This window comes from Nycticebus coucang, chromosome 15 (assembly GCF_027406575.1).
Source record: "Nycticebus coucang isolate mNycCou1 chromosome 15, mNycCou1.pri, whole genome shotgun sequence".
In the NCBI taxonomy this organism is placed as follows: Eukaryota; Metazoa; Chordata; class Mammalia; order Primates; family Lorisidae; genus Nycticebus; species Nycticebus coucang.
Genome location: NC_069794.1, coordinates 68,009,014 through 68,023,234, shown reverse-complemented (window position 1 = coordinate 68,023,234; position 14,221 = coordinate 68,009,014).

The window sequence follows — 14,221 nt, the reverse complement described above, 5'->3', positions numbered from 1 at the left end:
TCTTGGAAGTCAGGAAGTTACTTTGATTTTTCAACAGATTCTGAATTTAATATCAAAAATACTTTCAAGCATGACTTTACATTTTCCACACAGAACCATTATGACTTGGAAGACTGTTAATTCGGTATTACAGCTCTCCAGAAAAGAGAATTTTAAACAGAAAAAGAAAGGAAGAAGAAAAATTTAGATAATTGCATTCGGTACTTTCAAACTTTTGCCTCAATTTACATAATATTTTTCCATCTGAAAAAATGCTTTAAAATTATCTATAAATGCAATGTTATCAGTCTCTCATCAACCTGTTTTTATTAAAAAGAAAGAGCTAAGAACATCAATCCTTTCACCCTGCTCCAGCCCAGTGAAACTTGGGTGTGTCCTCCCATATGTTCATTGTGTTTACTTTTCTATTCCTATTCTTTGATCATTAAACAAGAAGGTAGTTCATCCAGAAAGGGTGTAACATGTTCTTTAATATTTTATAGGCTAGGCATGGTGGCTCACACCTGTAATCCCAGCACTTGGGAGGCCGAGGAGGGTGGATTTCCTGAGCTCAAGAGTTCAAGACCAACCTGAGCAAGAGCAAGACCCCATCTCTAAAAAATAGCCGGGTGTTCGTTATGGCAAGCGCCTGTAGTCCCAGCTACTCAAGAGGCTGAGACAAGAGAATCGCTTAAGCCCAAGGCTTTGAGGTTGCTGTGAGCTGTGATGCCACTGCACTCTACCAAGGGCAACATAGTGACTGTCTCAAAAAAAAAAAAAAATGCTTAAAGAATGAAATAACCCTGAGTGTGGGGAATGGAAAGCAATGGTTCTTCACCCTCATCCTTAGGTCAGTCCCTGAGGATGGAAGGATTGAAAGGAGGTTTCTGATTATTAGGAAGGGCTTTTAACATCATTTCATATCACAGTTTTTATCTGTAAGCTGGTGATGCCCTTCAGCCAAAGCTACCACCTGCAGCAGAACCAATCAGGTCAGCAGAAGCAAGGGAGACCCACACGGAATACCAGGGGTGCCGTGGTGCATCTCTGGAGCAGGTGCCAGAGAAAGCCTGGTACAAGGTCTGGGCTTTGCTCAGGAGATTTGGAGGAACGCTGGGGAAATGGGGTCCACTTATTTAGATGATATAAGGAAACAAAGATTGAAGAAGTTAATACATCTTATCCATACTGGGGATACAAATCACCCCTAAGGTAAATGTGGCAAGGTAACTGTGAAAAGGTGAATATGCAAGGAAATTCTTAGGTGGCTTAAGAGACAAGTGGGCTGTGACAGTGATTCAGTGTCAGGTGCAGGAGGGCCTGTTTTACTCCGTGACAGATGTATTTGTGCTTTGAGGACAGTGACATCCCCTTCCTATTCTTGTCTACTACTGCCCCTTACTGGGAAGCCCATGAGACAATGGACCATACACATTCTGTGGACAGAGATGAGGCTCACTAAATTCAATGTCAGTAACCAGAGAGGCAGATTAGAAATCAAATGTCCAAGTCCAGATTGGTCGGTTAAAAGGAAGACAATCCTATTGTTTATCTCCCAATGAAAAATGTCCCCAAGCCATGCTATACACAATATCCATGTAAATTGTGCAAGGTCTTTGGTGATATGTACTAAGGTTTTTTAAAGTTTCTATCTACTGACAAACTACTTCCTCTTCTAATTTATCCTAAGTAAATAATTATAGATTTACTTAGCTTCATGTACAAAATATTTCATGCAGCATGATTTATAATAGTAAAAATTTGACAACATCTTAACTATCCACAAGTATGGGAAATTTTAAAATAAATTAAGGTAATATGATAAGATACTATTCATGCAAAACTAAATTTACAGTCTTCCCCTCAAAAACTGTCCTTCCCAATACATCATCATAAAGAATACTGCTTAAGTTTCAGGTCTGAAGTCAGACGGGCTATATTCATATGCTGGCTTTGAAATATACTGTGTGACATTAGTTATTCACTTATCTAAGCCGCTGTTTTCTTTAGGAAAATAATAAGGCTTTTTAAATTTTACTTTTAATTAAGTAAAATAATTAATGAAAAATTGTGGCACAGGGTAAGGGCTCAATAAATATTGCTGGTAGTAATTTCAGCAAGTCCCATGCAGACAGGCTTTGGCAAGCACAGACATCACGTAGGGTACTTTGAAAAATATTGCTGTTGGCTTCTGCACACAGAAATCTGATGCAATTGATCTGAGATGTAGACTCAACATACAGATGATTCAAAGCTCCTCAAGTGGGTTCTGATTCCATTCATGGGAAAATAACTTGCATTGGACTCACCATCTTGCTAATCACAATTACAAACTGGTCAGAATATAACATCAGTAGTTCAAAAACACAAGAGGCCAACCAAAAGCCAGAAGAAACTTCATCCCTGACAGAAGAGAAGCACATCAGAGAGTTCCACGTTTAATCATCTTTTCCCTTGATGACATCATCTGGTTCCCTAAATACAAAGTACAACTGCAGTCAAGCAGAAAGTGGCAGCATTACTGGGTTAAACAGACAGGAATTTAAGTTCAGAGTTGCCATCACAGCTGGAAATTGAAGAACAAAATCACAGAAAGCAGAATGAATAAAAAGGGAAACCACAAAATTATTGTAAAATTCCCTTTTGATCTTTGAGTAATTATGAATCGTGCATGAGCAAAGGAGACACCCAGGAGCCCAGATAAAGCAGCAACTTGAAAGCCAGAAAGCTGCAGAGCAGACACCTAGTGCTTATAGCTCTGAGTTCAAGTCCCATGCAGACAGGCTTTGGCAAGGACTAAGGGCTCTCCCTGAAAAATCAATAGGACCACACCTTAGGAGCAAGAACCACATCCCAAGAATAAAGGTTATGACCTGGGATAACAACAAAACTGACATAACAAAGCCTAAAACCAAGCTTTCACAGGACCAGGTGATCAGCCAGCAATGTAAGTGCCTTCCAGAACAAAACAACACACTCTAGAGGAAGATAATGTGATTCTGAGTCTCCACAACAAATCCACAATTCCCACAACAAAAATAACTCTTTAAAAAAGACACTGGACAGGCACAAAAACAGAAAATGTGATATATCATCAGGATTGTGGAAACAAACTATAGATAAACTAGATGTTGAATTTAGCAGACAAGCAATTTCAAACAGCTATTATAAATATGTGAGGAGATTTATAAGGAAGGATGGAAAAGGGGCAAGGAGATAAAAACTTGCAGCAGAGAAATTGAAACGTTAAAAATGAAACAAATAGAAATTCTAGAATGGCAGGAGGAGAGCAAGATGTCAGCCGAGTAACAGCTTCCTTGCATCTGCGCATCGTGAGTCTGGGGAGATAGGACTCCAGGCATCTCTGGCTGGTGGGATATGCCTATCATCACCCCTATGAGAATACAGGGAGTCAGCAAGAGACTTCTGGACCCTAAGAGGAGGACTAAAACAGTGGAAAACTGGCAAGTGGTAGTGTGTATTCAATCGGTCTAAACCCGCCCACAACTTCCACAGGCACGAGAACTTAAAGAGCAAGAGGAAGTGAAAGGAAAATTAGGGCAAGGAAACAGATAAAAGAAATCGCTCATGAGGAAGAATCAGCAGAAAACTCCAGGCAACATGAAGAACCAGTCCAGAACAACCCTGCCAAGGGACCAGGAGGTAGCTACTGCAGAGGATTCCACCTATAAAGAAATGTTAGGAATGACAGAAAGGGAATTTAGAATACACATGATGAAAACAATGAAAGAAATGATGGAAACAATGAAGGAAACTGCTAATAAAGTGGAAAATAACCAAAAGGAAATCCAAAAACAGAATCAAATAAGAGATGAACGATATGAAGAATATAAAAAGGATATAGCAGAGCTGAAGGAACTGAAACAGTCAATTAGGGAACTTAAAGATGCAATGGAAAGTATCAGCAACAGGTTAGACCATACAGAAGAAAGAATTTTAGAGGTAGAAGACAAAGTTCTTGAGATAACTCAGATAGTAAAAGAGGCAGAAAAGAAGAGAGAGACAGCAGAACCTTCACTGTCAGAATTATAGGACTTTATGAATGTTCCAACATACAAGTTATAGGAATCCCAGAAGGGGAAGAAGAATGCCCCAGAGGAATGGAAGCCATACTAGAGAATATTATAAGAGAAAATTTCTCAAATATCACCAAAGATTCTGACACATTGCTTTCAGAGTGATATCGGACCCCAGGTCGCCTCAACTCTAACTGAGCTTCTCCAAGACACATTGTAATGAACCTGTCCAAAGTCAAGACAAAAGAAAAGATTCTGCAAGCTGCCAGGAGTAAGCGCGAGTTGACCTATAGGGGCAAATCCATCAGAGTGACCGCAGACTTCTCTAATGAAACTTTCTAAGCAAGAAGACAATGGTCATCTACCTTTAATCTACTTAAACAGAACAATTTCCAGCCCAGAATTCGGTACCCCACTAAGCTAAGCTTAAAAATTGATGGAGAAATCAAATCATTTATGGATATACAAACATTGAGGAAATTCACCACAACAAGACCAGCTCTACAGGAAATACTTCAACCTGTTCTGCACACTGACCAGCACAATGGATCAGCAGCAAAGTAAGAACTCAGAAATTAAAGAACAAAGGAATGAAAGGAAGAAATTAAAGGAAATTAAACATCCACACTGATGCAAAAGATAAAACTAAGCAATGGACTCTCACAAAATAAGATGGATAGAATACTACCACACTTATCAATTATCTCAATAAATGTTAGTGGCTTGAATTCCCCACTGAAGAGACATAGATTGGCTGACTGGATTAAAAAACACAAGCCATCCATTTGCTGTCTGCAAGAAACATACCTGGCTTCAAAAGACAAATTCAAGCTCCGAGTCAAGGGTTGGAAGACAATTTTTCAGGCAAATGGAATTCAGAAGAAAAGAGGAGTTGCGATCTTATTTTTAGATACATGCGGATTTAAAGCAACTAAGGTCAAAAAAGACAAAGATGGTCACTTTATATTGGTCAAGGGAAAAATACAACAAGAAGACGTTTCAATTCTAAATATTTATGCACCCAATTTAAATGCTCCCAGATTCTTGAAACAGACCTTACTCAGTCTGAGCAATATGATATCTGATAATACCATAATAAAAGGGGACTTTAACACTCCTCTTACAAAGCTGGACAGATCTTCTAAACAGAAATTAAACAAAGATATAAGAGATTTAAATGAGACCCTAGAACAACTGTGCTTGATAGACGCATATAGAACACTCCATCCCAAAGATAAAGAATATACATTCTTCTCATCACCCCCTGGAACATTCTCCAAACTTGATCATATCCTGGGACACAAAACAAATATCAACAGAATCAAAAGAATTGAAATTTTACCTTGTATCTTCTCAGACCATAAGGCACTAAAGGTGGAACTCAACTCTAACAAAAACACTCCACCCCACCCAAAGGCATGGAAATTAAACAATCTTCTCTTGAATAACAGATGGGGGCAGGAAGAAACAAAACAGGAAATCATTAACTTCCTTGAGCATAACAACAATGAAGACACAAGCTACCAAAACCTGTTGGATACTGCAAAAGAGTTTTGAGAGGAAAATTCATCACTTTAGATGCCTACATTCGAAAAACAGAAAGAGAGCACATCAACAATCTCACAAGCCATCTTATGGAATTGGAAAAAGAACAATCTAAGCCTAAACTTGGTAGAAGAAAAGAAATATCCAAAATCAAATCAGAGATCAATGAAATTGAAAACAAAAGAATCATTCAGAAAATTAATGAAACAAGGAGTTGGTTTTTTGAAAAAATAAATAAAATAGATAAACCATTGGCCAGAGTAACAAGAAATAGAAAAGTAAAATCTCTAGTAACCTCAATCAGAAATGATAACGGGGAAATAACAACTGATCCCACAGAGATACAAGAGATCATCTCTGAATACTACCAGAAATTTGACAATGTGAAGGAAGTGGATTAATATTTGGAATCACACCCTCTCCCTAAACTTAGCAAGGAAGAAATAGACCTCCCGAACAGACCAATTTCAAGCACTGAGATCAAAGAAACAATAAAAAATCTTCCAACCAAAAAATGCCCTGGTCCAGATGGCTTCACTCCAGAATTCTATCAAACCTTCAAGGAAGAACTTATTCCTGTACTGCAGAAATTATTCCAAAAAATTGAGGAAGAAGGAATCTTCCCCAACACATTCTATGAAGCAAACATCACCCTGATACCAAAACCAGGAAAAGACCCAAACAAAAAGGAGAATTTCAGACCAATCTCACTCATGAACATAGATGCAAAAATTCTCAACAAAATCCTAGCCAATAGATTACAGCTTATCATCAAAAAAGTCATTCATCATGATCAAGTAGGCTTCATCCCAGGGATGCAAGGCTGGTTTAACATACGCAAGTCCATAAACGTTATCCACCATATTAACAGAGGCAAAAATAAAGATCACATGATCCTCTCAATAGATGCAGAAAAAGCATTTGATAAAATCCAGCATCCTTTTCTAATTAGAACACTGAAGAGTATAGGCATAGGGGGCACATTTCTAAAACTGATTGAAGCTATCTATGACAAACCCACAGCTAATATTTTACTGAATGGAGTAAAACTGAAAGCTATTCCCCTTAGAACTGGAACCAGACAAGGTTGTCCTCTGTCACCTTTACTATTCAACATAGTGCTGGAAGTTCTAGCCAATACAATTAGGCAAGACAAGGAAATAAAGGGAATCCAAATGGGAGCAGAGGAGGTCAAACTCTCCCTCTTTGCTGACAACATGATCTTATACTTAGAGAACCCCAAAGACTCAATCAACCACAAGACTCCTAGAAGTCATTAAAAAATACAGTAATGTTTCAGGATATAAAATCAATGTCCACAAGTCAGTAGCCTTTGTATACACCAATAACAGTCAAGATGAGAAGCTAATTAAGGACACAACTCCCTTCACCATAGTTTCAAAGAAAATGAAATACCTAGGAATATACCTAACAAAGGCGGTGAAGGACCTCTATAAAGAAAATTATGAATTCCTCAGAAAGGAAATAATAGAGGATATTAACAAATAGAAGAACATACCATGCTCATGGCTGGCAAGAATCAACATTGTTAAAATGTCTATACTTCCCAAAGCAATCTACCTATTCAATGCCATTCCTATCAAAATACCAACATCCTACTTTCAAGATTTGGAAAAAATGATTCTGTGTTTTGTATGGAACCGGAAAAAAACCTGTATAGCTAAGGCAGTTCTTAGTAATAAAAATAAAGCTGGTGGCATCAGTATACCAGATTTTAGTCTGTACTACAAAGCCATAGTGGTCAAGACAGCATGGTACTGGCACAAAAACAGAGACATAGACACTTGGAATTGAATTGAAAATCAAGAAATGAAACTAACATCTTACAACCACCTAATCTTCGATAAACCAAACAAGAACATACCTTGGGTGAAAGACTCCCTATTCAATAAATGGTGTTGGGAGAACTGGTTGTCTACATGTAAAAGACTGAAACTAGACCCACGCCTTTCCCCACTCACAAAAATTGATTCAAAATGGATAAAGGACTTAAATTTAAGGCATGAAACAATAAAAATCCTCAAAGAAAGCATAGGAAAAACACTGGGAGATATTGGCCTGGGGAAAGACTTCATGAAGAAGACTGCCATGGCAATTGCAACAACAACAAAAATAAACAAATGGGACTTCATTAAACTGAAAAGTTTCTGTACAGCTAAGGAGACAATAACCAAAGCAAAGAGACAACCTACACAATGGGAAAGGATATTTGCATATTTTCAATCAGACAAAAGCTTGATAACTAGGATCTATAGAGAACTCAAATTAATCCACATGAGAAAAGCCAACAATCCCATATATTAATGGGCAAGAGACATGAATAGAACCTTCTCTAAAGATGACAGACAAATGGCTAACAAACACATGAAAAAATGTTCATCATCTCTATATATTAGAGAAATGCGAATCAAAACAACCCTGAGATATCATCTAACCCCAGCGAGAATGGCCCACATCACAAAATCAAAACTGCAGATGCTGGCGTGGATGTGGAGAGAAGGGAACACTTTTACACTGCTGGTGGGACTGCAAACTAGTACAACCTTTCTGGAAGGAGGTATGGAGAAACCTTCAAGCACTCAAGCTAGACCTCCCATTTGATCCTGCAATCCCATTACTGGGCATCTACCCAGAAGGAAAAAAATCCTTTTATCATAAGGACACTTGTACTAGACTGTTTATTGCAGCTCAATTTACAATCACCAAAATGTGGAAACAACCTAAATGCCCACCAACCCAGGAATGGATTAACAAGCTGTGGTATATGTACACCATGGAATACTATTCAGCTATTAAAAAAAATGGAGACTTTACATCCTTTGTATTAACCTGGATGGAAGTGGAAGACATTATTCTGAGTAAAGCATCACAAGAATGGAGAAGCATGAATCCTATGTACTCAATTTTGATATGAGGACAATTAATGACAATTAAGGTTATGGGGTGGGAGGAAAAGCAGAAAAGGGACGGAGGGAGGGGGATGGGGCCTTGGTGTGTGTCACACTTTATGGGGGCAAGACATGATTGCAAGAGGGACTTTGCCTAACAATTGCAATCAATGTAACCTGGCTTATTGTACCCTCAATGAATCCCCAACAATAAAAAAAAAAAAAAGAAATTCTAGAATTGCAAAATACAGTGCTGAAATTAAAAATTCATTGTACGAATAGCCGGGCGTTGTGGCGGGCGCCTGTAGTCCCAGTTGCTCGGGAGGCTGAGGCAAGAGAATTGCGTGAGCCCAGGAGTTAGAGGTTGCTGTGAGCTGTGTGTCGCCACGGCACTCTACCCGAGGGCGGTACAGTGAGACTCTGTCTCTACAAAAAAAAAAAAAAAAAAAAAATTCATTGTACGGCGGCACCTGTGGCTCAACGGAATAGGGTGCCATCCCCATACCCCAGAGGTGGCGGGTTCAAACCCAGCTCTGGACAAAAACTGCAAAAAATAAAAAAAATTAAAAAGAAATAAATAAAAATTCATTGTATGTGTTTAATTAAAGACTATATGGTAGAAGAAAAGATCATGAACTTGAAAACAGGTCAACAGAGGCTAGGTGTGGTGGCTCACACCTGTAGTCTCAGCACTGTGGGAGGTGGGAGGATCCCTTGAGCTTAGGAGTTTGAGACTAGCCTGAGCTAGAGCAAGACCCCCATCTCTACTAAAAATAGAAAAATCTAGCTGGGTGTTGTGGCAGGTGTTTGTAGTCTTATGTACTTGGGAAGCTGAGAGGCAGGAGGATTGCTTGAGTCCAAGAGTTGGAGGTTGCTATGAGCTGTGATGCCATAGCACTCTATCCAAGGCAGTAGAGTGAGACTCTGTCTAGAAGAAAAGAAAAGCAAACAGGTCAATAGAAATGATCAATTTCTGAGCACAAGGAGAAAAAAGGAATTTTAAAAAATGAACGGAACATTGGAGTCCCATGGGACAATAGCAAATGGTTATCTAACATAGATGTTCTTGGAGGCCCAGAAGGAGAAAACAGAGAGAGTGGAGCAAAGAGATATACAATGAGATAGTGGCTATTGTTTTTTTTTCTAAAATTGAGACAAGAACCCACAGATCCAAGAAGCTTATCAATTCCCAAGCATGATAAACACGAAGTACACATTACAGTCAAACTTTTGAAAAATGAGAAAAAGAAAAAAAATCTCTGGAAAGAAAAAGCTGTCCAGAAAAAGGGACACATTACATTGGGGGAATGACAAAATTAATGATAGTGATATCTAAACAGAAGGAATAAAAGTTAGGAGACAATTAAAAAACATCTTAAAAGTGCATGGAAAAATGCCAGTCTCAAATTCTGTGTAGAGCAAAATCATCCATTGAAAAAAATGTAGGCAAAATAAAGACATTTTCAGACAAACAAAAACTGAGAGAATTCATTGCTAGCAAATCATTACTATGTATAATGTTAAAGAAAATTCTTGAGGCGTATGGGAAGTAAACTTGGATTTGCAAGAAAGACCGAAGATCACCACAAATAGTAAATATACGGGTATAGTACATAAAAAGTTATTTTCCTTAAGTTCTTTAAAAGCATATTGCCTATAAAATGCAAATATAATTAAAATGTGTTTATTGTGTCATTTATACATAAGTAGAAATGTCTGACAATCATATCTTAAATGGTTGGGGGGGTGGATGGAATTATAATGTTATGAGGTTCTCACATTGTATGTGAAGTGAAAGAATATAAATTTTAAGTTTGTGATAAATTGCAAATGTTTAGTGTAGTCCCTGGAGCAAGCAATAAGATATGTTAAAGAAACTGAAAATCAATTAAGGAGACAGAATACTAAAATTTACTTGAGTAAACCAAAAAATGGCAGAAAAGAAAGAAAACCCAGGACAAATAGAGAACACAGGGGAGGGAGCACACTTAACAGTCAGCCCTGTCACTAATCATATTAGGTGTCCACGAACTGAACTGCTGCTGCCAGCTATGATGGAATAACTTTGCCAACTTGCCATCCTGGTATGATGAGGAAACTGGCCAAATCATTTAACAGCGATTTTTACACAGTGGATAACAGGCAGCACAAGACTATGACCCCCAAGAGAAAAGAAACAAGCAAGTGGCTGCAGCCTTCTGTCTGGAAGCTCGTATCCCCGAGTGGCACGGAAGGGGATCTGAGTGGAGCGTGGTGGTCTCGCTGAACTGAGAAGACAGGTGGGGATTCAGGGAGAGCCAGGAACTGCACAGGGCAGGGCGTGAGGGGCACTCAGAGAGGGTCTAGACGTCTACACAGAGGGGCTGCAGTACTGTGTGGAATACCAACCTGAACATGGGTGTGGTAAACTCACCGAGAAAAGGCAGAAAACTTACCTGACAAAGAAGTAACGGGGAGTTGTCATCTAAACAATTCTCAGACCTCACAAGGGGCTGGGAGACAGCCAAGTTCTGATCTTCATACGCAAGAATAGTCAAAACTGTAAACCTGAATCTGAAAGAAAGACTGAAAATCACCACAAATATTGTTACAAAACAACATTAAATAAACATTTTACATAATGCTTATTTCAGTTTCTGAAGGAAAAATATATATGTATTCATGTGTATTACAGAAACACACCTGCACACATGCACCAGAAGGAAAGATACTAAATAAACACTGATTATTTGGGGATAGTGAGATTATAAGTGATACTTTTTCCCTTTTATACTTTCCTTTATACTTTTCATACTTTCTTATATTAAAAAATTCCAAGTTTTTTTATAATGAACATGTAAGATAGAATCAGAATATTCACATTTAATTTTATGGAACCAACAACTTTTTTTTTTTTTTTGAGACAGAGCCCCAAGCTGTCACCCTGGTAGCGTGCGGTGGCATCATAGCTCACAGCAACCTCCAACTCCTGGGCTTAAGCGATTCTCTTGCCTCAGCCTCCCAAGTAGCTGGGACTACAGGCCCTGGCCACAACGCGGCTATTCTTTGGTTGCAGCCATCATTGTTGTTTGGCAGGCCTCGGGCTGGATTCGAACCCACCAGTTCAGGTGTATGTGGCTGGCGCCTTAGCCCCTTGAGCCACAGGCACCGAGCCAGAACCAACAACTTCTAATTTACCTGTAAGCCTTTAGCTTGTATCTGAATAGCATGATGTGTGAGGTCCCCGCAGAGTCCTCTCTTCAGGTCCACAGGCCCATCTTGACCTGGGCCAGTCCAAGACTGGTGAAGTCCTTGGGCTCCATTTATCCTTACTGAAAAGATCTCCTCACCCAAATTGGATCCCTCCATTCAGGGGAGTACCAGATCTGTGCCATTGTGGATACCCTGGAGTAGGTTGCTCTGAAGCTGAGGGGCACTCTCTGCCCACCCTGGAGATCCTTTTGGGCAGGATGGGGATTGGGGTGAATCACCCCTACCTTGGAATGCAAGGTTATTTGGGAACCAGAACGTTCATTTTCTTATCTTCCACAGTGGTGTACGTTTCTGCCTCAAGGCCTAATTTGGAGAGTGACTTCCCTACCAAGCTCATTTCTGGCCAAACTTTCATTTGATTGGGTTGGTTGAGAGCCAATTACATGTAGTTATACCCAGGACAGCGTAACCCACAGAATCTCTGAGGAGCACTTTCTCTGCAATAAAAGGCAAATAGTACTATGCATGGGGATAATTTTCTTTGCCCACAGAGTCACTCTGTTCGTCCTGTAGTTATGACGATGCCCCAGTCCCTCAGAAACCTCTGATCCTGTAACCTTATGATGTCAGTGCATTCCGGTTTCATCTACAATCTAATTCATCACTCCAGCATCATCTTCCTGATGTTGAGAGCGTCTCCTTTTAAGTTAAATGAAGGGAACTGAAGTGTATAGGGTCCCAAAAAGCAAGGGAACCAGCAATTCCCAGAGTAAGAACAGGAATCCCCCCAATTTTTATCTTTGAGGTAATTTTAAAATATTCTGCAGCAAATACTCAAGCCAACAAGAAGTAATCTTCGAACTGGCTATGGTGGAATAAATTCCTGTGCTACCTGATTCAGTCTTTGCCCTCCTCACTGTCTTCTACTTTCAAGGGCTTGATTTTCAGGAATCTGGGCAAGAATATTGCATCCATAGTAAAAGGGATGCTGAATTCTTGAGAGCAATTCCTGGGAAGTAGACTGCAGTGGTATCTGTTCCTATAGAATTGATTCATTTGTCAATGGAAGATAACTTGGGGATACTGGACACCATTTCGGGGGTTCTTCAACGGTTTACTATTTTCCCTCCCCAAAGCTGTCTGGTTATAATGGAAAACACACTTATACTTTCCCTAAAAGTGAAGGAAAATTCAGAATATAACAGAGGGAAAATAACAGGCTTTGAAGCCAAACATCTGGATTCTGGTCTCCAATGCAAAACTAATAACAAAATTACCTCCTTCCAGGGTTGTTTTATGGATCAAAGATAATGTATGCACATCGGTGCCCCCTTCAGGAGCACAGAAGACGCCCAGTGAGATGGTAGCTATTGTTCCTGGGGGCAAGGAGACCAGAGACTAGATCCAGCTCCACCACATGTTTGCTCTGCAGCCCCTGCGTCAGTTCCATCTGTGAAGTGGGGGTAGTGACAAATAGATCCTCCATGATAAACAGTAAAGCCCTGTAGGGTGTTGTGATCTTTGCAGTTTTCTCTGACTCCAGTAGTCTATATTTTATGATCTGACAAATGGGTGATTTTGGTTGTACTATGGTATGGAATAAGATGAGAAGTTTTATTAATGAATAGAGCTCAACTGCCATAGAAATTCAGATATTATTTTCAAAGTAAGAGCTCCAGTGTTCTGTAACATCCCAGTGGGCTTTCAACTGTAGATACACAGGTAATGCAGGTTGTATTTTAGGATCAGAGCTATAGTGGAATCAGTGCTCTGTAAATCGAGAAAAATTTATAGCATTTACAGCTTTTGGTACTATGATTTAAAGGCACTCTACATGTGTATTTTGAAAACCCTAAATTTTCTTGTAGAAAATTTCAAACACAATCAAAATATTATTGTGCTTTTTTAACTGACAAACACTTTTTCATTACAAACAAGTAGTTTTTCCCATTATGGATTGGGAAGAAGAAAACATGTTCTATTGATCCAACTACTGACCTGTTGAAGACAGAGAGGATGTGATTAATCTGTCTATATCTATCCAAATACCATCTATCTATAGCATCTATCTGTGCCTCTCATACACACACACAGTGTCAAAAACTGTATACACATTTTAAGAAAGGAAAAACTGTATTAAAATTATAATACTCAATATATAATAATAATGTTTGTTATCTTGTATATTGTATCTATATCTCTTGTAATTGCAGAAGTCAAATGTGACTTCAGTATTACAATTTTTATACAATTTTTTTCCTTTCTTAAAATGTGTATAATTTTTTTCACCCTCTGTGTGTGTGTGTGTATAGTTGGGGGGGGGGATCTTCAATTACGGGTAAAACTGGATTAGATGTCACTATATCTGCCTTAAGGAGTTAACTACTTTCCCAAAGTGCTTGGCAAGGAGTAGTTTACTCAGCTGCAGAGAACATTTGAGTGGAATAAGCATTTTTCTAAAGGATTGTTTTTATTATTATCTTAAGCACAGTAATAACAGTGGCCCTGATACTTGGAAGAAGGCCTAGTTGATGTGGCTTGTCAGAGACTATTTTCTCA